The sequence below is a fragment of the Tursiops truncatus genome, chromosome 3 (assembly GCF_011762595.2).
Source record: "Tursiops truncatus isolate mTurTru1 chromosome 3, mTurTru1.mat.Y, whole genome shotgun sequence".
NCBI lineage: Eukaryota > Metazoa > Chordata > Mammalia > Artiodactyla > Delphinidae > Tursiops > Tursiops truncatus.
Genome location: NC_047036.1, coordinates 62,839,810 through 62,866,113, shown reverse-complemented (window position 1 = coordinate 62,866,113; position 26,304 = coordinate 62,839,810). Strand labels below are relative to the sequence as shown.

The following is a 26,304-nucleotide window of genomic DNA, read 5'->3' as shown; positions in this document are numbered from 1 at the left end:
TTCAGGATAAACTTTATCTGATTTCCTTCTATTCCTATTTATTAAGAGACATTTTTAATAATGAATGAATGCTAAATTTTATTATACAATTTTTATGCAAAATTGACCATATTCTTTATTCTGTTAATGTGGTGAATTACGATTGATTTCCAGATGTCAAACCAACCCTGAACTCCTGAAATGACTTCAACATGGTTGTGATGTATTATATTTTTTATATTAAAAAGCTGGATTTTGTTTAGGAATTTTGCTCCTGTGTTCATGAATAATTGGCCTATAATATCCTTTCTTACAACGTGCTTGTCAGGTTTTTGTATCAAGATTGTGCTGCCTCTTGTAATAATCAGGGCAGGGTAAACATTTGCTATATTAAGACCATGCATGTGTCCCCAGACCTAGTTCTTTCCCAAGGTCTGGTTTTGTAAATGCTGAGGATAAACCAAAAAAGAAAAACAAAACATTGTGCTGCCTCAAAGAACAAATTGGGAAGTGTTCTCTCCTTCACTATTCTCTGGAAGAGTTTGTAGAAGATTGTATTATTTCTCTCTTGAGTGCTTGGTAGACTTTACTGGTGAAGTCATCTGCACCTGTAGTCTTCTCTATGGTAAGGTTTTAATTAGCAGTTTAATTTATTTAATAGTTATGTGACTACCTGAAATTTCTTTTTGTGTCACTTTGGATATGTTGTATTTTTCTAAGAATTGACATATTTAACCTAAATTTTAAAAAATCATTGGATTAAATTTGTTCATAGTATTCTTTCAGGATCTTTTAAGTTTCTGTAAGATCTAAAATTGTATCCATTTTTTCAATTCTGATATTGGTCATTTGTGTCTCCTTTTTATGTTCTTCATCTTTATAAAAATTGACAGACATTATAATTTGGTAATCTTTTCAATAAAGTTTGGCTTTATTGATGTTTCCTTTTTCATAAATGTCTGCTTTCTATTATTTGCTTTTTCAACTTTGAGTTTAGTTAGCAAGTATTTTTCTACCTTCTTGAGATAGATTCTTATATCATTAATTTCTATCTTTCTCCCTTTCTAATGTTTCTAATATTTCTCCTTTACTATAACTTAAGACTAGGCATTTCTCTTTAACCAAAGATTTTGATGCATCACATAAAAGTTGGTATATAGTATTTTCATCATTATTATTATTAATCTCAAAATATTTTTGAATTTCCATTGTGATATCTTATCTGACCCAGAAATTATTTACTTCTTTTTATTCCAAGTTTACTCAGATATAATTGACATAGAACACTGTATAAGTTTAAGGTGTACAGCTTAACAATTTGACTTATATACATCATGAAATGATTACAATAAATTTAATTAACATCCATCATCTCATATAGATATGAAATAAAAGGAAAAGAAAACATTTTTCCTTGTGATGAGAATGCTTAGGATTTACTCACCTAAGAACTTTCATAAAGCTAATTATATTTATCATGTTGTACATTACATCCCTAGTACTTGTTTATTTTATAACTGGGAGTTTGTACCTTTTGACCACCTCCATCCAATTCCCTCGCTCCTTGCCTCTGGTAACAACAAAGCTGATCTCTTTCTCTAAAAGTCTGTTTGTTTGTTTGTTTTTTAAGTATAACTGACCTATAACACTATGTTAGTTCCTGGTACATAACGTGGTGATTCAATATTTCTATACATTTCAAAATGATCACTATAGTAACTCTGGTTACCATTTGTCACCATACAAAGATATTATATCATCACTGACTATATTCTCCACACTGAACATTTCATACCTCTGACTCATTTATTATGCAACTAGAAGCTTGTGCCTCTTAATCTCCCTCACTTATTTCTCTCCTCTCTCCATTCCCCTCTCTTCTGGCAATGACCTCTTTGTTCTCTGTGTCTATAACTCTGTTTTTATCTTGTTTGTTCATGTGTTTTGTTTTTTAGATTCCACATATAAGTGAAATTATACAGTAGTTTTCTTTCTCTGACTTATTTCACTTTAGCATAATAACCTCTAGGTCTACGCATGTTGTCACAAATGGCAAGATTTCATTCTTTTTTATGGCTGAGTAAAATTCCATTGTGCATATGTGTGTGTGTGTAGGTTGATTCCATATCTTGGCTATTGTAAATAATGCTGTAATGAACATAGGGGTGCAGATATCTTTTTGTATTCATGTTTCATTTTCTTCAGATAAATATTGCTGGATTTATGGAGTGGAATTGCTGGATCATATGATAATTCTATTTTTAATTTTTTGAGGAACCTCCATAATGTTTTCCATAGTGGTGGCACCAATTTACATTCCCACCAACAGTACATAAGGGTTCCCTTTCCTCCACATCCTCACCAACACTTATTATTGTTGTCTTTTTGATACTAGCCATTCTGACAGGTGTGAGGTGATACCTCATTGTGGTTTTGATTTGCATTTTCCTGATGATGAGTGATGTTGAGCATTTTTCATGAGCCCGTTGGCTACTTGAATGTCTTCTTTGGAAAAAGTGCCTATTCAGATCCTCTGCCCATTTTTTAAGTAAGTTGTATGGTTTTTTGTTGTTGTTGTTTTTGATGTTCAGTTGTGTGATTTCTTTATATATTTTGGATATTAACCTCTTATCAGGTATTTCATTAGCAAATATCTTGTCCCATTCAGTAGGCAGTCTTTTCATTTTGTTGATAGTTCTCTTGCTGTGCTTTTTAGTTTGATGTAGTCCCATTTGTTTATTTTTGCTTTTGCTTCCTCTGCCTGAGGAAACATATCAAAAAATATTGCTAAGATCAATGTCAAAGAGCATACTGCCTATGTTTTCTTTTAGAAGATTTATGGTTTCAGGTCTTATATCTAATCCTTTAATCCATTTTGAGTTTATTTTTGTATATGGTGTAAGAAAGTAGTCCAATAAGATTTTTTTCCATGTAGCTGTCATTTTCCCAACACCATTTATTGAAGAGGCTGTCTTTTCCTCACTGTATATTCTTGTCTCCTGCATCATAGATTAATTGACCATATAAGTGTGGGTTTATTTCTGGGCTCTCTGTTTTGTTTCATTGATCTTTGTGTCTGTTTTTGTGCCAGTACCATGCTGTTTTGATTACTGTAGCTTTGTCATATAGTTTGAAATCAGGGCACGTGATACCTCCAGGTTTGTTCTTCTTTCTCAAGATTGCTTTGGCTATTCAGGGTCTTTCATGGTTCCCACAAATTTTAGAAATATTTTTTCTAGTTCTGTGAAATATGCCATTGGTATTTTGATAGGGATTACATTGAATCTGTAGGTTGCCTTGAGTAGTATGGTCATTTTAACAACATTAATTCTTCCAATTCATAGGCACGGTGTGTCTTTCCATCTGTTTATGTTGTCCTCAATTTCTTTCATCAGCATATTATAGGTTTCTGAGTACAGGTCTTTCATCTCCTTAGTTAGATTTATTCCTGGGTATTTTATTCTTTTTGATGCAATTGTAAATGGGATTGTTTTCTCAATTTCTCTTTCTGATAGTTCATTGTTCATGTATAGAAAAGCAATAGATTTCTGTATATTAATTTTGTGTCCTGCACTTTTACTGTATTCACTGATGAGTTCTACTAGTTTTTGGTGGCATCTTGAGGATATTCTGTGTATAATATCACACCATCTGCAAACAGTGACAGTTTTACTTCTTTCTTTCCAGTTTGAATTCCTTTTATTTCTTTTTCTAATCTGATTGCTGTGGTTAGGGCTTCCAATACTATGTTGAATAAAAGTGGTGAGAGTGGGCATCCTTGTCTTCTTCCTGACCTTAGAGGAAATGCTTTCAGCTTTTCACTATTGAGTATGATGTTAGCTGAGGGCTTTATTATGTTGAGATATGTTCTTTCTATACCCACTTTACTGGGAGTTTTTTTTTTAATCATAAATATATGCTGAATTTTGTAAAAAGCTTTTTTTGCATCTATTGATATGATCATGTGATTTTTATTCTTCAGTTTGTTAATGTGGTGTATCATACTGATTGATTTGTGAATATTGAACCATCCTTGCACCCCTGGGATAAATCCCACTTGATCATGGTGTATGATCCTTTTAAAGTATGGTTGAATTTGTTTGCTAGTATTTTGTTGAGGATATATGATTATTTTAAGATGCTGATCTCTTAAGGTCAATCACATTTTAACAATCTTGCATTTTTACTCCCCTCCCCCATACACACATTTAATGCTTTTTACATCATATTTTATATCTTTTTTTGCATCTTTTGTATCCCTTAACTACATATTGTGAATATTGATGATTTTACTACTTTTGTCTTATAACCTTCCTACTAGGTTTATAAGTGGTTGATCTACTACCTTTCCTGTATATATGCCTTTACCAATGAAATTTTTCCTTTTGTAATTTTCACATTTCTACTTATAGCCTGTTTTGTACACTCAGAAAATTCACTTTAATGTTTCTTGCAAAGCTGGGTTTTTTGTTGCTAAACTCTTTTAGCTTTTGCTAGACTGTAAATCTCTTGATCTCTCCTTAAAATCTGAATGATAGTTTGCCAGGTGGAGTATTCTTAGTTGTACATCTTTTCCTTTTATCACTTTAAACATATCATGCTACTCCTTCTGGCCTGAAGAGTTTCTGCTGAAAAGTCATCTGATAGCTTTATGAAAGTTCTCTTGTACATAACATGTTCATTTTCCCTTGCTGCTTTTAGTATTCTCTCTTTTTCTTTAATTTTTGCCATTTTAATTGTAACATGTCTTGGTGTGGTCCTCTTTAGGTTGATTTTGTTTGGCACTCCCTGCTTCTTGGACCTTTTTGCTTCTGTTTCCCTTCCTTGGTTAGGGAAGCTTTCAGCTATTATGTTTTCTGCTCCTTTCTCTCTCTCTCTCCTCTCCTTCTGGGGCCCCTAAAATATGAATGTTAGTATGTTTGATATTGCTCTAGAAGTCTCTTAAACTGTCCGCATTTTTAAAAATTCTTTTCTCCTGTTTAGCTTGACTGATTTCCACTACTCTGTCTTCCAGTTTGCTGATCTGCCTCTCTGTATCATCTACGCTATTGTTGATTCCTTCTAGTGTATTTTTTATTTCAATTATTATTATTATATTCTTCAGCTGTGTTTGGTTTTCCTTTACATTTTCTAACTCTTTGTTAGAAACTACTGACTGCTCACTGTATTCATACATTCTTATCCCAAGTTCTTTCAACATCATTACGATCATTACCTTGAACTCTTTGTCAGATAGACTGCTTATCTCCACTTCACTTAGTTCTTCTTCTGGGGTTTTATCTTGTTCCTTCATTCAGAACATATTCCCTGTCACTTCATTTTGCCTAACTCTCTGTTTTTATTTCTATGTATATGGCATGTTGATTTCATTTTCCAATCTTAGAGAACTAGCCTTAAGTAGGAAACATACTATACGCCCCAGCAGCACACTCCCCTTTGGTCACCAGAGCTATATGCTGCAGGGGTGCCCTCTATATGGGCTGAATTGGTCTTTCTGCTGTGGCAGGCTGACTACTGTGGGTGCACTGCTAGGTAGATGTGGCTGGCCCTCAGCTCAATTGGTTGCCAAGCCCTGCCTAGTCAGAGATTATCTTAAAACATATTCCTTAATTTCAAAATACATGGGGATTTCCTAGTTATTTTTTTTGTTAATGCTTTCTAGTTTAACTGCATTGTCACCAAAGAATTTATTTTATAGAAGTTATACTTTGAAATTTATTGAGATTTGCTTTATGGCTATATGGCCAAATTTTGGTTGTTTGTTTGTTTAAATATTTATGTGTTCTGGAAAAGAATATGTGTCTTGTGGTTTTTCAGTATTGTTCTATGTACGTCAGGTAGGTCAGACTTATTAGTTGTGTTATTCAAATATTTTTATTATTATTTTTTTAATATTATTATCTGCTTTACTATGTGTTGTATAATTCTCATACAACAATTCCATAAGTAGATATATTAATTTACCAGATGAGGAAACAGGCCTGGGGGATTAAATATTTTTTGCAAATCAAGTCTTTTTACCTTTAATGATATTATGGGATCTTAGTTCCCTTGGTCCAGAGCAGTGAAAGTACTGAGACCTAACCACTGGACCCCCAGGGAACTCCCACAAAGATTTTCTAAAACTCTGCCAATTTAAATGGAGCACTTAGTCCATTTAAGCTTAATATAATTACCAATACAATTACCATATATTTGGGGTTAAATCTTCCATCTTATTATGTGCTTCCTATTTGTACTACCTAGTCTATGTTCCTTTTTCTCTCCTTTCTTGCCTTGTTTTAAATTGAACATTTATTATTATTCTATTTACCCACTTTATTAGCTTGGCAGTTATATTTTACTATTCTTTTAGTGATTATCCTAGAGATTTCAACATCCTTGAATCATTAATGTCTAACATAAATTGGTATTTTTATCTCTTCCAAGACAACACAAGGACCATAAATTATAATTTCAACTTACATGCTGTTATAATTGTACATTTTAATTCTGTAAATATTTTAAAATCTCATAGCCATAATTTTATTATTGTTTTAAACAGCCAATATTCATTTAGATTTCTCTATATACTGAATTTTCAAAAATTGTGTTCCATTCCTTCCTCCACCTCCAATATTCCATCTGGAATCATTTTCCTCCTCCCTAAAAAATTCGCTTTAGTACTTCATTTACTGTGAATTTTCTGGTGGTAAATTCACCCTACGTATTCCTTAAAAAGTGTTTTTACACATCCATTCTAAGAGTCTTTTTTCAGGGTATAAAATTCTATATTGGCAGGTATTTTTCTCTGAAGACTTGATTCCACCATGTTTAACCAGTATTTTCTCTCAATACTTTATTTTTTAAATTTTTATTCAAGTAGAGTTGCTTTACAATACTGTGTTAGTTGCTACTGTACAGCAAAGTGAATCAGCTGTATGTATACATATATCTCCTTTCTTTTGGATTTCCTTCCCATTTACATAACCACAGAGCACTGAGTAGAATTCTCTGAGCTATACACTAGGTTCTCATTAGTTATTTATTTTATACATAGTATTAAGTGTCAATACTGTATATATGTCAATGCCAATCTCCCAATTCATCCCATCACCCCTTTCCCCCTAGATATCCATATGCTTCTTCTCTCTGTCTGTGTCTCTGTTTCTGCTTTGTAAATAAGATCGTCTATACAATTTTTTTCAAATTCCATATATATGCATTAATATACAATATTTGTTTTTCTCTTTATGACTTAATTCATTCTTTATGACAGTCTCTAGGTCCATCAACGACTCTACAAATGACCCAATTTCGTTCCTTTTTATGGCCGAGTAATGTTCCATTAAAAATGTCATTCCGGGCTTCCCTGGTGGCACAGTGGTTGAGAGTCCGCCTCCCGATGCAGGGGACACGGGTTTGTGCCCCAGTCCGGGAAGATCCCACATGCCGCAGAGCAGCTGGGCCCATGAGCCATGGCCGCTGAGCCTGCGCGTCCGGAGCCTGTGCTCCACAATGGGAGAGGCCACAGCAGTGAGAGGCCCGCATACCACAAAAAAAAAAAAAAAAAGTCATTCCAAGAGGGCAGACAGCAGAAGCAAGAAGAACTACAATCCTGCCGTGGAACAAAAACCACATTCACAGAGAGAGACAAACAAGAAGAAAAGGCAGAGGGCTATGTACCAGATGAAAGAACAAGATAAAACCCCCAAAAAACAACTAAGTGAAGTGGAGATAGGCAACCTTCCAGAAAAAGAATTCAGAATAATGATAGTGAAGATGACCCAGAACCTCAGAAAAAGAATGGAAGCAAAGATCGAGAAGATGCAACAAATGTTTAACAAAGACCTACAAGAATTAAAGAACAAACAAAAAGAGATGAACAATACAATAACTGAAATGAAAAATACACTAGAAGGAATCAATAGCAGAAGAACTGATAAGTAACCTGGAAGACAGAATGGTGGAATTCACTGCTGCGGAACAGAATAAAGAAAAAAGAATGAAGACAGCCTAAGAGACCTCTGGGACAACATTAAATGCAACAACATTCGCATTATAGGGGTTGCAGAAGGAGAAGAGAGAGAAAAAGGACCAGAGAAAATATCTGAAGAGATTATAGTCAAACACTTCCCTAACATGGGAAAGGAAATAGCCACCCAAGTCCAGGAAGTGCAGCGAGTCCCATACAGGATAAACCCAAGAAGAAACACGCCGAGACACATAGTAATTAAATCGGCAAAAATTAAAGACAAAGAAAAATTATTGAAAGCAGCAAGGGAAAAATGACAAATAACACACAAGGGAACTCCCATAAGGTTAACAGCTGATTTCTCAGCAGAAACTCTACAAGCCAGAAGGGAGTGGCATGATATACGTAAAGTGATGAAAGGGAAGAACCTACAATCAAGATTACTGTACCCGGCAAGGATCTCATTCAAATCCGATGGAGAAATGAAAAGCTTCACAGACAAGTAAAAGCTAAGAGAATTCAGCACCACAAACCAGCACCACAATGAATGCTAAAGAAACTTCTCTAAGTGGGAAACACAAGAGAAGAAAAGGACCTACAAAAACAAACCCAAAACAATTAAGAAAATGGTAATAGGAACATATAAATCAATAATTACCTTAAACATGAATGGATTAAATGCTCCAACCAAAAGACACAGGCTTGCTGAATGGATACAAAAAAAAAGACCAATCTATATTCTGTCTACAAGAGACCCACTTCAGACCTAGGGACACATGCAGACTGAAAGTGAGGGCATGGAAAAAGATATTTCATTCAAATGGAAATCAAAAGAAAGCTGGAGTAGCTATACTCATATCAGATAAAATAGACTTTAAAATAAAGAATGTTACAAGAGACAAGGACACTACATAATGATCAAGGGATCAATCCAAGAAAAAGATATAACAATTATAAATATATATGCACGCAACACTGGAGCACCTCAATACATAAGGCAGCTGCTAACAGCTATAAAAGCAGAAATCGACAGTAACACAATAATAGTGGGGGACTTTAACACCTCACTTACACCAATGGACAGATCATCCAAACAGAAAATTAATAAGGAAACAGAAGCTTCAAATGACACAATAGACCAGATTGAGTTAATTGATATTTATAGGACATTCCATCCAAAAACAGCAGATTACACTTTCTTCTCAAGTGCACATGGAACATTCTCCAGGATAGATCACATCCTGGGTCACAAATCAAGCCTCAGTAAAGTTAAGAAAATTGAAATCATATCAACCATCTTTACTGACAATAACGCTATGAGACTAGAAATGAATTACAAGGAAAAAAACGTAAAAACCACAAACACATGGAGGCTAAACAATACGTTACTAAATAACCAAGAGATTACTGAAGAAATCAAAAAATACCTAGAGACAAATCACAATGAAAACACGACGATCCAAAACCTATGGGATGCAGCAAAAGCAGTTCTAAGAGGGAAGTTTATAGCTATACAAGCCTACCTCAAGAAACAAGAAACATCTCAAGTAAACAATCTAACCTTACACCTAAAGGAACTAGAGAAAGAAGAACAAACAAAACCCAAAGTTAGCAGAAGGAAAGATATCATAAAGATCAGAGCAGAAATAAATGATATAGAAACTAAGAAAACAATAGCAAAGATCAATAAAACTAAAAGCTGGTTCTTTGAGAAGATAAATAACATTGATAAACCATTAGCCAGACTCATCAAGAGAAAGAGGGAGAGGACTCAAATCAATAAAATTAGAAATGAAAAAGGAGAAGTTACAACAGACACCGCAGAAATACAAAGAATCCTAAGAGACTACTACAAGCAACTCTATGCCAATAAAATGGACAACCTGGAAGAAATGGACAAATTCTTAGAAAGGTATAACCTTCCAAGACTGAACCAGGAAGAAACAGAAAATATGAACAGACCAATCACAAGCAATGAAATTGAAACTGTGATTAAAAATCTTCCAACAAACAAAAGTTCAGGACCAGATGGCTTCACAGGTGAATTCTATCAAACATTTAGAGAAGAGCTAACACCCATCCTTCTCAGACTCGTCCAAAAAACTTCAGAGGGAGGAACACTCCCAAACTCATTCTATGAGGCCACCATCACCCTGATACCAAAACCAGACAAAGATACTACAAAAAAAGAAAATTACAGACCAATATCACTGATGAATATAGATTCAAAAATCCTCAACAAAATCCCAGCAAAGAGAATCCAACAACACATTAAAAGGATCATACACCACTCTCAAGTGGGATTTATCCCAGGGATGCAAGGATTCTTCAATATACACAAATCAATCAATGTGATACACCATATTAACAAATTGAAGAATAAAAACCATATGATCATCTTGATGCAGAAAAAGCTTTTGAAAAAATTCAACACCCATTTATGATAAAAGCCTTCCAGAAAGTGGGCATAGAGGGAACCTACCTCAACATAATAAAGGCCATATACAACAAACCCACAGCAAACATCATTCTCAATGGTGTAAAAATGAAAGCACTTCCTCTAAGATCAGGAACGAGACAAGGATGTCCACTCTCACCACTATTATTCAACATAGTTTTGGAAGTCCTAGCCATGGCAATCAGAGAAGAAAAAGAAATAAAAGGAATCCAAATTGGAAAAGAAGAAGTAAAACCGTCACTGTTTGCAGATGACATGATACTATACATAGAGAATCCTAAAGATGCCACCAGAAAACTACTAGAGCTAATCAATGAATTTGGAAAAGTTGCAGGATACAAAATTAATGCACAGAAGTCTCTTGCATTCATATACACTAATGATGAAAAATCTGAAAGAGAAATTATGGAAACACTCCCATTTACCATTGCAACAAAAAGAATAAAATACCTAGGAATAAACCTACCTAGGAAGACAAAAGACCTGTATGCAGAAAACTATAAGATGCTGATGAAAGAACTTAAAGATGATACCAACAGATGGAGAGATATACCATGTTCTTGGATTGAAAGAATCAATATTGTGAAAATGACTGTACTACCCAAAGCAATCTATAGATTCAATGCAATCCCTATCAAATTACCATTGGCATTTTTTAAAGACCTAGAACAAATCATCTTAAAATTTGTATGGAGACACAAAAGACCCCAAATAGCCAAAGCAGTCTTGAGGGAAAAAAACGGAGCTGGAGGAATCAGACCCCCTGATTTCAGACTATACTACAAAGCTACAGTAATCAAGACAATATGGTACTGGCACAAAAACAGAAACATAGATCAATGGAACAAGATAGAAAGCCCAGAGATAAACCCATGCAACTATGGTCAACTAATCTATGACAAAGGAGGCAAGGATATAAAATAGAGAAAAGACAGCCTCTTCAATAAGTGGTGCTGGGAAAACTGGACAGCTATATGTAAAAGAATGAAATTAGAACACTCCCTAACACCATACACAAAAATAAACTCAAAATGGATTAGAGATCTAAATATAAGACCGGACACTATAAAACTCTTAGAGGAAAACATAAGAAGAACACTCTTTGACATAAATCACAGCAAGGTCTTTTTTGATCCGCCTCCTAGAGTAATGGAAATAAAAACAAAAATAAATAAATGGGACCTAATGGAATTTAAAAGCTTTTGCACAGCAAAGGAAACCATAAACAAGACGAAAAGACAACACTCAGAATGGGAGAAAATATTTGCAAACGAATCAACGGACAAAGGATTAATCTCCAAAATATACAAACAGCTCATGCAGCTCAATATGAAAAAAACAAACAACCCAATCCAAATATGGGCAGAAGATCTAAATAGACATTTCTCCAAAGAAGGCATACAGATGGCCAAGAAGCACATGAAAAGCTGCTCAACATCACTAATTATTAGAGAAATGCAAATCAAAACTACAATGAGGTATCACCTCACACCAGTTAGAATGGGCATCATCAGAAAATCTACAAACAACAAACGCTGGAGAGGGTGTGGAGAAAAGGGAACCCTCTTGCACTGTTGGTGGGAATGAAAATGGATACAGCCACTATGGAGAACAGTATGGAGGTTCATTAATAAACTAAAAATAGAATTACCATATGACCCAGCAATTCCACTACTGGCCATATACCCAGAGAGAACCATAATTCAAAAAGACACGTGCACCCCAATGTTCATTGCAGCACTATTTATAATAGCTAGGTCGTGGAAGCAACTTCATGTCCATTGATAGATGAATGGATAAAGAAGATGTGGTACATATATACAGTGGAATATTACTCAGCCATAAAAAGGAACGAAATTGGGTCATTTCTTGAGACGTGGATGGATCTAGAGATTGTCATACAGAGTGAAGTAAGTCAGAAAGAGAAAAACAAGTATCGCATATTAACACAGATATATGTGGAACCTAGAAAAATGGTACAGATGAACTGGTTTGCAGGGTAGAAATTGAGACACAGATGTAGAGAACAAACATATGGACACGAAGCAGGGAAAGTGGCAGGGTGGTTGGGGTGGTGGTGTGATGAATTGGGCAGTTGGGATTGAAATGTATACAATGATGTGTATAAAACTGATGACTGATAAGAATCTGCTGTATAAAAAAATAAAATAAAATTCAAAAAAAAATGTCATTCCACTGTTTTCTACTTCCATTGTTTCACCTAAATCAGCTGTTAGTGTGTTGTTGCTTTCCTGAAGGTAATCTGGGTTGTTTCCCCATCACCACCCACAAGTTGTTTTTAGGATCTTGTTGTTGTCTTTAGTTTTCAAAAATTTTACTAACATGTGCTTAGGAATCTTATCCTGCTTGGAGGTTGTATGGCTTCTTCAATCTACACATTGATGTCTTTCATCATTTTTGAGAAATTCTCAGTCATACCGTGTTCAAATATTACTTCTGTCCCATTTTTCTCTTCTCTTGTTCTGAGATTCTAATATTTCATAACTTAGAACTTCTCATAGTGTCTTATCCGTGCTTCATTTGGATGTTTCTTCCGATCTATTATCCAGTACACTAATTCTCTTTTCAACTGTGTCTAAACTGCTACTAAAATCATCAAATATGTTACTTTTTGTTATTGTATTTTTCAATTCTAGGATTTCTATTCTACTAATTGTTTCCAGTTCTCTGACAGTTCTCAATCTTGCCTTTTATATCCATGTCCCTACAAATAACTTAAGCATTACATAAGCACAGTCCCCCTCCAGGAGCCCTTCCCTTTCCATAACAGTCCAGCTATGCCCTAATAAGTATGACTCTTTGTGAGATAAGAACTTGAAGGAATTGTGTGCTATGCTATTTCTTCATTTCTAAACTTCCCCTTAATAAGCCCTATATTTGCACTGTGTGACACAGTAGTGTGTATATGTCCATGCCCCTTTGTATAGTAAGGCTGAATGTGATAACTCCTTAATGGTGCTTTGGTATGCTTGCCGATGATATCCTTATATCCCACTGTTAAACTGACATTATATTTTCTAAATTTATTTTGAGCTGTACTAGTATAAATCATTTCTAAAAAGATGAATTTTGTTAAATGTGCTGGAAAAATCTAACTTCTGAAGTTCCAGAATGGAGGATAAAGTCCTGGAATATGACCATGTCAAAAAAGTCCCTGTTTCCTGTTTAAGCCCTTTCACTTTAGCTGAAACTGAAACTACTAACTTGTTGAAAATTAAGTAATTGATCATGAATGGAAAGAGCCTTGTGGTTTTATAATATTTCTTATTTTATAAGTAAGGGAACCAAAGAAAGGTAATACATATATATCCAAATTGAAATTTTTAAAGAACAAAATGGCTACCAAAGAGGAGCTACCAAAATAATAATTTCCCTTATTTTATCATATTTGTTTCGAATTGGCACTTTGATTTTTTACTTAAAGAAAAAAAAAACTACACTTCTGAAGAAGTGAAACAGGTCCTCAAACTATTTTTATCTGAAAGCTAAGATTTATAACTATCAGATTTTATTTTTCTTAGGCTAAAGCTTTGTATTTCAGGAACTGGTAGTCCTGTCCTCTGATTAGCAGTTAAAGTGACATTAAAGTTCCTTATAGGAATATAACTATGAACAATACCTTAGCTTTTTATGCTATCTTATTCTACTCTCAAGCAACCACAGTGGACTAACGGGAAGTATATCAAACAAAAGGAGGTAATGGGTAGAATTTTTTCCTACTAAATCTGCCAAAATGCGTTTAGTATCTATTATAACACAGCAATGAAGTCATATATAATCTTGCTTATGTTGCAGACTTTGAAAACATTTTTTAAAGCATAAAATGCTAAGCAAGCTTGTGATTTTATAATATGATTTGTTAATATTTTATGTGGGCCCTAAAAAAGAACCAGCAGGTCTTAAAAGTATAATCACTAATTCTACAATTAATATTTCACCAAGAATTAATTGAATAACCATGTCCTTCACAGAAAATTAATCATATGCATTGCTGAACAAAAGTAATATAAAATAGCTTGGGTTAAAAGCTTATAAGCCATGAAAAAAACCATGAAACTATGAATGAAAAAATTATTATACGGATTATCATGCCCTAATATACTCGTTTTGTGGGTATAATAAAGACCACTCAAGTTCATTGTGGATGAGAAGAATAAGCGTCTTATTGTCACAGTGACCAGACATTTCATAAGCCTGGAAGTTAGGGCCCCATACTATTTGAAACCCAGTTATCTTTCTAGCTTTACCTTCTGCTCTTCTCTTTCATGAATCCTGTGCTCCAGCCAAACATTGGCCTTACCCCTCATGCTTTGCTTACATACTTCTCTGCAATAGGAATGAATCATCTCTGCACATTCTAACTTTACAACCTTCAGAGACCAGCTCATATATCAACTTCTCCATGTAGCTGTCAATGACTCTTCAAGCCAAAAGTAATTTTCTTCCTCTGAAATTCTAGAATCCTCATGTAATCTTCTCCTATGGCATTTACACCATACATTAGAGTTATTTTGTCATATATCTTAGCTACTCTACAAGGCTGTAAACTACCTGTGAGCAGGGTTCATATCTTTTAGCGCTTCTTTTAGGGGCTTTCCTCTTGCGAAGTCTTTCCAAAACATTCACCTTCATTTTCAGAGGAACAAGTCTTTTACTTTTGCACTCATTTCATCAGCTTTGGTAATACTTAATTATATCATGAAATAACAAGTGCAACCAGGATAAAAAGGTTTAGAATAATCACAACTGACCCTTAGTAAAACTGCAACTCAAAATGATGGGTATTATTAGATAGGAGCCTCCTATGAGGAGTGGTTAACTTGCCTTAGGCATCAGTCTATTTTACAGAGAAAATGGGGAGCTTTGGTTACACCAGCCAATTAGGTTTAGGGGAAAGTAATTTTAAAAAGCTTATATTCCTTTCTCTTTCGTTTCTAGTTTCCATTCATTAGCATTTATACCCATAAAATTTCTGCTTCAGATAATTTCAAAACTATGAAACTTCAACCATCATTGACTTTCAACTGATTTCACATTGAAGCCCAAGGTCAAGATTCATTCATCCAACAAGTATTTATTGAGCTCCAATTATGTACTAAGTAATATGTTAGACATGATTTTTTACAGCAAGACAGCCATTTGCTGCAAATTTTCTAGAAGATCTTTACAGTCACTTTAGATTAACCAATTTGGTCTGAGCTATAGATTTATGGTAGAACTGTAAATTAACTTTTCCTTATTTTGTTCTTTTGAAATCTAAGGTGATTTCAATGTTGCCACTAGAGGCAGCTCAACAGTAAAGCAAATTAGGTGCTTGCCTCAGCCCTCGCCCGTATAAGAGCATCACTAGATACAGTCAGCATTCTCCCAGCCTAGCTTGAGAACACTCAGTGTGTGAACATTTTCCTGCTTCATCCATACAAGGGTGTATGAAGAAACTCCATTCACATCTTTTTAGTCTTTTTAAAGGACTTTTTTAATCTGTAAAATATTTTAAAATACACGATAGCAATTAATTTAAAATTATTAGCTGGGACATTAATTTCTCATTCCAGGTGCTTCTTTCCATGTGGAAGGACATCTATTAGTGTAACACTCCTTCCTGGCTAGCTTCCCTCTGTCTCTTCCCCATTCTACTCTGTTCCTTCTACTGTTAAGTACACAGGTATGTTCTCATGTGGAGAGGCCTGTAGGTCTTCAGAGGTCATGACTGGGTATATAAATCTGTCTCTGAGATTTGGTATGAGAAAGCACATTGTGGTCCTATACCTGAGCCACATTCTTTGATATTAGGTTTATCAGTAATAATTGATGTTTTGATCTCTAGCTGCTATTCCTTTGATTATCTACCAATTATTTCAGAACTTAGGCAGGGAAAAGAGGTAATTATACTTGCCAAAGCCCAATATAAATAAATGGACACACGTACAGCAGCTGGTAAAGCCCAAAGGACATCACTTGACAGCAAGAACAGATACGATAGCTAACCTACATGCTTGTGATTATCCACCATAAACTGATATGTGGACCAATCAGACCAAGAGAAATTCACCAATCAGACTCAGTAATGCCCTGATGACATAGGGGTCTCCTTCACAAACACACAGGCATGTGTCTCTTTATATGCACAAGCTTTAAGAACCCCATAACTACAATGGTTGAAACGATGCTTTATAAGCAACATAGACCAATTTTAAAAGTGTACTACCCATGGTCAGTGATAAATAATAGTATATCCATGGCAAAAATGTCCATGAGCTGTCAAGAATAAGGGTTGACAATTTGAGTCAGAATATGCAAAAACGATAAAAGTTGGTATTCTTTTTTTTTTTTTTTTTTTTTTTTTCAGTACGCGGGCCCCTCACTGCTGTGGCCTCTCCCGCTGCGGAGCACAGGCTCCGGACGTGCAGGCTCAGCAGCCACGGCTCACAGGCCCAGCCGCTCCACGGCATGTGGGACCTTCTCAGACCGGGGCACAAACCCGTGTCCCCTGCATTGGCAGGCGGACTCCCAACCACTGCGCCACCAGGGAAGCCCATAAGTTGGTATTCTTAAATGCCTCAGGTTACTTTGGCTTAGGGCCATGCTAGCTCTAAGGCTGATTCCTCTGCCACCAGCTAACAGGAAGAAGGCAACCTGGATTTTTTCGTGCTTGCTCTGACGCTTACCCACTGTCTGGTTTTCAGCATGTAAACAAAACAAAGTCTATGCTCTCATGTTGCTTAAATTTTATTAGAGGGGAAGACAGAGAATGAATAAATGTTGGGTGGTGATAAGTGCTATGAAGAAAATGAAACAGGATAAATGGGATAGAGGGCAACGGTTATGATTTGGGGTGCTATATTACATAAGGTAGCCAAGGAAGAGCTCACAATTAAAGAGATATTTGAGCAGAGATTTGAAGGGAATGAGCATGCAAATATTAGGAGAAAGAGCATAGCAAACAATAGTATTAAAGTCGCAGACGTGAGACTGCTTGGCAAACACAAACAGCAAAGACGGCAGTGTATTGGAGTATAATGAGAGAGAAAGGTGAGGTCAGAAAAGTAGCCAGGAGCCAGTTCACTTGGGCTTATAGGCCACAGGAAGGGTTTGGATTTCACTCCCAATGAGACGGTAAGCCACTGGACTGTCAGCCCTGCCATCTTCGAGGAGCTCAGAGACTGGCAGCTACTCAGTCTAAGCTGGTTGGGGTTCATTTACCCCCCTGCCCTACCTCAATCAGGAATTTGAATCTTAAGCAGGGTGACTAGAAGGCTGAAGATCCACGGCACTCAGGCCAGATAATCAGTCCTTCTTGTTCCCTGGACCCCACCCAGCACTCCGCTGGCTCCTGCCTGGTTCTCCAGTCTACCTGTGAGCTCTTTAAAGTTCTTCTAATAGATTCCATGTTCTGTTTGGTATATAAAGAGTTGCTTCTTTGCTCGCTATTAGAGATGGCTAACTTACCACTGCTTATTTCGCATCTTCGGGGGCCTCCAGATACTCTCCATTTCCCAGCATCCCTTGAGTTAGGTGTGGCCAGGTGGCAGTCAAGTGATGGAGTTCCAGCCAATGGAAGGTAAGCACTAGTAATGTTTCTAGGCATTTCTAGGCATTTCGAGGCATGGATCGCTAAGATCTCCCAGACATGATCCTCTGTACTTTTTCCCATGCATAGCTTGAAGCATGGCAACCTTAAATGCCACATACTGAGGAGGATAGAGCCACAACAGCTAAGGTGCCTCAGTCACTACCTGGAGGAGGCCTGCCTAATGAGGAATACCTGCATAGGACTTTTAATCAAGCTCAAGAGAAACTTTTATTATACTAAGTTACTGAGATTTGGTTTGCTACAGCAGCTAGGGCTATCTTTTTTTGTTTTTTAATAAATTTATTTATTTATTTTTGGCTGTGTTGGGTCTTCATTGCTGCACATGGGCTTTCTGTGGTTGCGGTGAGCAGGGGCTACTCTTCGTTGCGGTGGGCATGCTTCTCATTGCGGTGGCTTTTCTTGTTGCGGAGCACAGGCTCTAGGCGTGCGGGCTTCAGTAGTTGCAGCACATGGGCTCAGTAGTTGTGACTCGAGGGCTCTAGAGCGCAGGCTCAGCAGTTGTGGTGCACGGGCTTAGTTGCTCCGCGGCAAGTGGGATCTTCCCGGACCAGGGCTCGAACCCACGTACCCTGCATTGGGAGGCAGATTCTTAACCACTGCGCCACCAGGCAAGTCCCTAGGGCTATCTTATCTAATACCTTTCATTTAAACCCGAACTACACCTCTCAGTCATCATTAAACATCTCACTCCAACATTAAACATCTGTACTCCTTGACACAGAAAACATTTTTTTGAGATATATATAAATATAATGTTAACTCTGATTACACAAGTAAATGAGAATATTCTTGTTGTAAAAAATTAATCTAGGGGCTTCCCTGGTAGCGCAGTGGTTGAGAGTCCGCCTCCCAATGCAGGGTTCGTGCCCCGGTCCGGGAAGATCCCACATGCCGCGGAGCAGCTGGGCCCGTGAGCCATGGCTGCTGAGCCTGCACGTCCGGAGTCTGTGCTTCGCAACGGGAGAGGCCACAACAATGAGAGGCCCGCGTACTGCAAAAAAAAAAAAAAAAAAATTAATCTAACATTGATAGGCAAAATCTCCCATAACTACCACAACCCCCATTTCAGTCCCATAACCAGAGATAATGCTGTTAATCGATATTTTGCAAAATAAAAAACAAAACAAAAACTGAGCCTCGTAAAATAAATAATGGAAATTCCACTTTTAAATTCTAACAAGTACTCACCATGTGCAAACTAACGGGAATCTAAGAAGAATAAACACAGTGCCAGCCTTCCAGGAGCTTAGAGTTAGCATGTAAGAATATCTGCAGACAGATCATTATAATACAGTGCAACACATGTGAGAACAGAAAGAATGTGCAAAGCGCATCAGACATGGATGTACAGAGACGGAAATTTTTAAAAATTTGGAGTGGATTCAGGCAGGCTGTGTGAATACACGTGTGAAAGAAGGGGTCTGGAATATAATACAGAGTTTAAAAGGCTGATGTAAGGTTTTGCAAGATGAAAATTAGTTTTCCAGGAGGACCAGGTTGGGGGTAATTCAGGTAAAAGGAACAACATAGGCAAAAGGAGGGAGGTGTGACACCATACGGTATGTCTGGGGGTACTTTGGGGCACCTTCAAAAACGTCTGTAATCTCCTTAAAAATCAAAAGACTCAGTGGCACATATGTTAGTATTAGGTAGATGCTTCCAATGCTACTCCAACCCCAAGCAGATTGGGAAATACCCATCACCCTGTCTTTCCCAGGGCTTTAGAACAGTCCTGATAATTAGTTAATGATGGGATGCACATATATTTGCTATTAAAGGCTGAGATAACTTGAGTCATTGAGTGCCTAAGACATGTGCTTGACCTTACAACAAGGACTAGATGAAGAAGTGATCCATTTGAAAGTACAAGGTTTCAAAATAGTGACTATCTTCCTTCTTTCTTACTCCCACCCCTCCCCAACCAAATTATTACATGTGGACCACATGCCTAAGCTTTTCCATTTACTTCAAGTAAGAAATGTCTACCTGCTAGTGGATAAAGGTGTTATATGACCCATAAGAACAGTGAAATTATAGGAGTTACTTATCTGCCCAGAGTTAAAAAGAGTACTTTGAATTTTGGACTGAGTAATCAAGTTATAAATACTTAGGGAGTGGACTTCCCTGGTGACACAGTGTTTAAGAATCCGCCTGCCAATGCAGGGGACATGGGTTCAAGCCCTGGTCCAGGAAGATCCCACATGCTGCAGAGCAACTAAGCCCATGCGCCACAACTACTGAGCCTGCGCTCTAGAACCCGCGAGCCACAACTACTGAGCCCACGTGCCACAACTACTGAAGCCCACAGGCTCTAGGCCCATGTGCCTAGAGCCCATGCTCTGCAACAAGAGAAACCACGACAATGAGAAGCCCGCGCACTGCAACGAAGAGCGGCCCTCGCTCGCCGCAACTAGAGAAAGCCCGCGCACAGCAACGAAGACCCAGCACAGCCAAAAATAAATAAATAAATTTATAAAAAAAAGAAAATACTTAGGGAGTATCTATCCATTCAGGGCCTGCATGAGCTGGGGGCTATGTCTCAATTGAATAAATTGCAGGCAGACGTCTGAATGCACCAAAGAAAAGTATAAAACTCATCCACTAAATTCTCCACTATCGCAGAAAACTAAGGGCAAAAGATGCCAGGTCTAGAGAACCAAAGTAAATGACCTACGTACAGTGTGACAGGGCTAGTTCATAGCTTAGTGCCTACTACAGAGCAAAACATGGGCAAGTCAATTATTTGTGGTCTTGGCAGCTCCTCGACAGTGGGAGTTCCTCAGTGTCACTACTGACATTTTGGGCTACAAAAATTCCTTGCTGTGGGAGCTAGCATGCGTGCTCAGTGGCACCCTGACCTCTACCTACCAGATGCCAACAGTACCCTACTCCTAGTTCTGACAACGAAAAATGTGTCCTCAGAATTATACTAGCTGAGTATAAGAGTGAAAGAGTGTACAAGAGTGAAAGAGCAAATGAATAGATAAATAAGTAAGTAAGTAAATAAATAAATAATCAACCACGGGCAACATTAACCTTGGCTGAGGATATATGGAAAAACCACGGAGGATAAGAACATTCCATGTTCTGGGATTCCCAGTTGAGGAGTTAAATACAGGCTTAGCTCTTTAGCACTAGAATTCTTCAAAAGCTACTGAGTATTAGCACAGAACAGAAACGGTACCCCACCAGCCACTGCTGTCAGATTCCTGTGAAAGTTGAGTGGTGGTTACTAAGAGACAGAGTACTTCATCTGAATAGAATGTGTCAGGCTGGGATCTTTTAAAATAAATCAGTGAGTCGGGACAGACTTCTCCCCTGCTGTTCCACAGACTTTTTTTTTTTTTTTTACTACAATTATAATTCCATAAAAGCACAGAGGATTAGGGCCAATTGATCCAAAAAGTAGGAGAAATTTGATCAAGTTCCCTCATTTCCTTAGTGACCCTCCTCCAATTTTTCTTAAGTTTGCAACAGAGAAAGAGCCATTAAATTGTGACCTTGAAAATAAAAAGAATACATTTAAAAATGAAACTCAGCTCCTCTATTAGATGAAACGGGGGTTTGCCCACATGCCTAGTATATAATGGCAACAGTTTTTCTTTTTTCTGTTGTTTTTTAAAGGAAATAATAGTAATAAAACACAACTAAAGATCCCGCATACCGCAACAAATATCCTGCATGCAGCAACTAAGACCCAGTGTAGCCAAATAAATAAATATTAAGACACACACACACACACACACACACACACACACACCCCAAAGCCTCACTCCAGCAGATACTAGAGAAATGAGCAAGGCTGGGTGAAAATCCTCCCAGCCCTGAAGCTTCAAGAGGGAAGACACTTCTGCCTGTGTCAGCAGAGAGGCTTTGGGGCCAGGGCGTTGGCTGTCCTGGGGCTTTCTGGATCAACCTCACAGAGCTATACCACTGGAGGCACAATGAGGGCGCCCTCCAGCTATGGAGAGAACATCCTTGAGAATCTTGTGTGCTACATATAGAGGAGTACAAGATGTACAGGGGAGAGGAGTTAAACCAGAACATTCTGACTGAGTGACAGCCACACACCTTCTCTTTAATTCCCAAGTGCTCCTCCAGGGACTTTTGATCTAGTCCCCAAACTAATGCTGCCAATAATCCCTCAAGGAAAATTAATCATAACGTTACAGCTACTGACAAACCCTCAGACATTTTTTGCTAGATCAGCTCTGGACAATAACTCATTAACATCCTTAACTGTATGGTTTCTGCAAGTGCGGTATTAGGAAGTGTGTTCTTTTGTGCACACGTAAAATGTTTAGAAAATTTTCCAATCTCCATTTTTTTCTTTATTCTCAAATCAATGATCTATAAAGGTTGTGTGGGACACTTTACCTTTTTTAAAAATGCATTTTTTATTTCCCTCTCCAATGCAGCCTTAATACGGGAGAAGTGCAACCTGAAAGATGCATCTCTCAAGAACACAGTTTACAAAGTCTGGTCATAAAATCTACATTGATAACTAAATTTTGTATCTCTCCTTTTCAACTTTCCAAGCAGTTGTCTGGGTATCTTACATTCTTATACTCATTCTACCTTTAGTGGTTATTACACTTTAATCAAACTCTGTCATGCTAGGTTGGCGGCAGGGGTACCTGATTCCCACAAAGTTGAAAGCACATCAGCAGTATCCTGGCTAGAGCCAGCAGGTAAGAAACTCTGGAAGAACCTATCTGATAGTCTCTCCTCCTCAGGCTCAAACACCACTGCTAGGAAGCAACAAGGAATATTTGACCTACAACAAAATGCAGACAGCAAAACCAACACCATAAAAGGAAGCATCTCAAATTCCAGAGGGAAAAAGAAACAAAGATATTAAATAAAATTCCTGTCGATACGTATTCTAAACTCACACAAGAGAATGAAAGTGGGAAATGCAAACCTTAGTATTACAATGAAAACAGTTTTGCCCTTGAGGATGCCCTGAAATGGGACCACACTTTGAGAACCACTGTCCTACAACCTCCTATTTAATGGTTAGCCTAGCATTCTACCACAGGATATAACACTTTATCCAACACCATGTTGTTGAACATTTAGACTGTTCACAGGTTTTTGCCATTATACAAAAAGCTACAACAAACATCCTTAGAGATAGCTCTTTCTGCACATTTGTTTCCTTAGAATTAACACCTCAGGAAGTAGAATTTAAGAGTCAAAAACAAAGTTATTTTGTCAGGCTTTTTATACACACTGCCAATTTTCCCTCCAGAAAGGTTTATTAATTTGCATTCCTATCAGTGGCCTGTGCAAGTGCCTTCCATCCTGACCCACATGCCTATCAGCACCAGGTACCATGTGAGCTCTGTCCTGAGATCTGTTTTTAGAAAATCGAAATGTGACTGAGCTGGAGGTTAGTGAGCTCTGTCTCTTAGATGAACCACAATACTTGAGATTTACTGGAATTCTCTGCTTGCAGAGTACTTCTCTGATAATTCTACCAGAGTGTTTATTTACTGCTACTTCGAATTATTACATTAGTATTACCATGTGTTTTCCACTTGGCAATAAGAAACCATGCCTCATTATCACAGAATATACCACAGTGCTGAGCCCATGGGACAGAGACTGCACTGGGTAGTAGTGGAAAGAGCACTTTTCACCTCAGTGCGACAGATCTGGGTTTAAATCGTCACTTCCCACTTACTAGCTGTGCAAGCTTGGGCGAACTACTTCCCCTTCCTTCCCTGAGCTTGAAGGTCATCACGGTAACAGGGAGACTAATACTTACTTCATAAGACAGCTGTGTTGAAATGCTGTGTGTAAAATGCATCATACCATACTAGGCAAATAACAAATGTTCCATTTGTTTGTTCTCTCTCTTTTCCTTTCCAGTGTTGAACTAACTTTGTGAAATCCAAACTCTGAGGATCTAAAAATTCACTCTGATTTACGAATAAGGCTATAATTAATGAAGGCAGAACGCATCTCTTTAACAATGATTACCTCTGGGAAGTGTAACTAAGCAAAATTGACAAGCATTCTAATTATTCTTCCTTGCATCACTCAATCGTTACTCATTCTCTCAGTCAGTCAATATCTATGAGTGTGTACCGTGTGTTCCAAAGACAGATTACACCCAGTCCCTAAACAAAACAGAAATGTAAAATGAAATCCTTTTTAGTGCCAGAATGCTAATTCTCTGATCACACTGAAACCTGAATTCAGAGAGAAGCCATTCAGAAAGTTATGCTGAGAGAGCTGTTCTAATTGTACATCTCTGCGGCTGCAGGAACATCACCCCGGGCCCTATTCTGGTTCAAAGCTGACACTTATTGCAGTGGGGCTTTAGGACTAGAATATTTTAATGTGACCCTGAAATGTATCTAAATATGAACAAGAAGGCTTTGACATTTTCTGATAACCCAACCAAGGAAATTAGAGAAAAGACACTAGTGAGATAGGTGCAGTCCAGGTTGAAGTTCACTCCTGGTTTTACCTCAAAATTTAAACAAAGCACAAATCAAGGAGAGTTACCTGTGCATCTGGGAGTACACCCCAACAAAGGTGTAGGGTGAGGAGTGTTCTCTGGGGAATAGCATTGCTAGTGATGGCAGTATGAACCCACAAAAATACTCAAGCCAGGGTATTTATACTGAAGGAAGGGAGGGGGAACTGACACTCATTCACGCTCTACTCTGTCCCAGGCACACGTGATTTCCTTGTGCATTTCATATTCTTGTTTACCCCACCCCACTGACACCTACATCTTTCAGAGTCTGAGGCTCAAAGAGGTCAAGTGGTTCTCAGAGGTATATTCTGGAGAACTGTGCGTGCTCAGGCTTTAACAACTCCAGGAGAGATGTAAAGAAACTCTGGGACTCTGATGCTTGAGGTCAAACTGAGACTGATCAAGAGCTTTTTGCTACCAGCACCTGAACGGTATATGCTGAAGTTGGTGTTAGTTCATCAGAAACTTCTCTTCAGGTCTATAACTCTATGTTCAGTAGACCTTAAAATATTGGCAATGGGAAGGCATGTGGATGGGAAGGATTAGTTCCTTCAGATCTGAGACAGGTTTTAAAAAATATGCTGGTGGCATGTTGTGGTCATGATATACCAGTGGCAGCTTTGGGTTTTGATAGTGTGGCTATCGATGTTCAAAAGATTCCTGATGGTGGGAAAAAAAAAAGTATTTCTTGAAATGTGGAGCATGACTCCAGCTTTAGGGGGTTCTTCTGACTAGGCCTGAGGAAGGGCACATGTGTAGCCAAGGTCTGTAGGGGAACAAGAATGTTAGAAATGTTAAGAAGAGGTGAGGGACTCGTGGTATTAAGGGCAAATGGCCTCAAGCTTGCTTAAATAAAAGGGATTTATCTTAAGGAAACAGAGATGTCTCATGAAATCCAAGGGCAGGCAGGAAGGGTATCCAGGCTTCACAGGGAAGAGAAAAAAGGAAAACCACCAGGAATCAAGGGATGTGTCTCTCTGTCTCTGTGTATGTGTCTCTCTCTCCTCTAACACAGCTACCTCTCTTTCTCTTGCACATGGCTCAACACAGCTGCCACCAAAGGACACCTTCAGTCCCAGAGTCTACAAAATTGTCTTGGAGTTCTTAGGGGTTTTTTTTGGTAACACACAATTTGTTCCCAAGGAAATTAAGCGATACACCAAAAACAAAAGCAGAAGCACCTGGCTTTCTGAAAAGGTGTTTTATTGCTTCTCCCTCTTCCCATCTCTAGATTCCAGAGAACAAAGAGAAAGGGATGGGAAAAGCGACATTACCTCATCTCTGGCTGTTGGCCTAACCTGCCTTGATGAAGGATGGAGCCCTTGTGGGTGACAGGACAGCTTCAAACATCTTTCTCTCTCTTACAGATGGGTAGACAGTAAGGTATACTCACAGAATTCTGAGCCAGTCATTCCTTGTAGGTGCTCTGTTTTGGGTGGATTGTTTTAAGGTTTTAGAAACTCATTTGGGTGATCCTGAATTCAGAGTCTTAGCCTTCCCCTCTGTATAGGGTCTCCTCAAAACCCATCTTCTATACAAAAGTCCTCCCTTCTTCACAGTTTCACTTTCTATGGTTTCAGTTACCCACAGTCAACAATGGTCCAAAAATATCAAATAGAAAATTCCAGAAATAAACAACTCATCAGTTTTCAATTGCATGCCATTCAGAGCAGCGCGATCAAATCTTGCACCATGCCGCTCCATCCCACCCCACATGGACATCGTCTGCTCCTGACATCCAACCATCAACATCACACGGGCTCCATGAGCCAGATCACCCAAAGCTGATGATCCTGCTACTGACA

The 26,304-nt window shown here is 37.8% G+C and overlaps 1 protein-coding gene and 1 non-coding gene across 5 annotated transcripts in view; one reads left to right on the top strand and one right to left on the bottom strand.

Moving 5' to 3' along the window:
- Window positions 1–26,304, bottom strand: part of CMYA5 (cardiomyopathy associated 5) — a 107,645-nt gene that overhangs the window by 65,843 nt on the left and 15,498 nt on the right. The window lies entirely within an intron of this gene.
- LOC117312010 (small nucleolar RNA SNORA72) lies at window positions 312–440 on the top strand. The gene has a single exon (XR_004526188.1). It is a non-coding gene; the product is annotated as a small nucleolar RNA SNORA72 (small nucleolar RNA).